Below are 204 nucleotides of genomic sequence, written 5' to 3' on the forward strand. Positions count from 1 at the left end.
ATGCGAGTAAGCATTAAAACAGTATTTTCATATTTTTGAATTTTTCTCAAAATCTATGTGTTAACCCATACTAAAATGTTGAATTTTTCGGTAAATGTTATGTATACTGAAACCTATGATCTTTAGTGTTGTTTTAGAATTTCTAAACACATTATACATTTTTTTAACATATATTAAATTCTCTTTCATGGTACATGGGCATCG

The sequence above is a fragment of the Brassica oleracea genome, chromosome C5 (assembly GCF_000695525.1).
Source record: "Brassica oleracea var. oleracea cultivar TO1000 chromosome C5, BOL, whole genome shotgun sequence".
Classification (NCBI taxonomy): Eukaryota; Viridiplantae; Streptophyta; class Magnoliopsida; order Brassicales; family Brassicaceae; genus Brassica; species Brassica oleracea.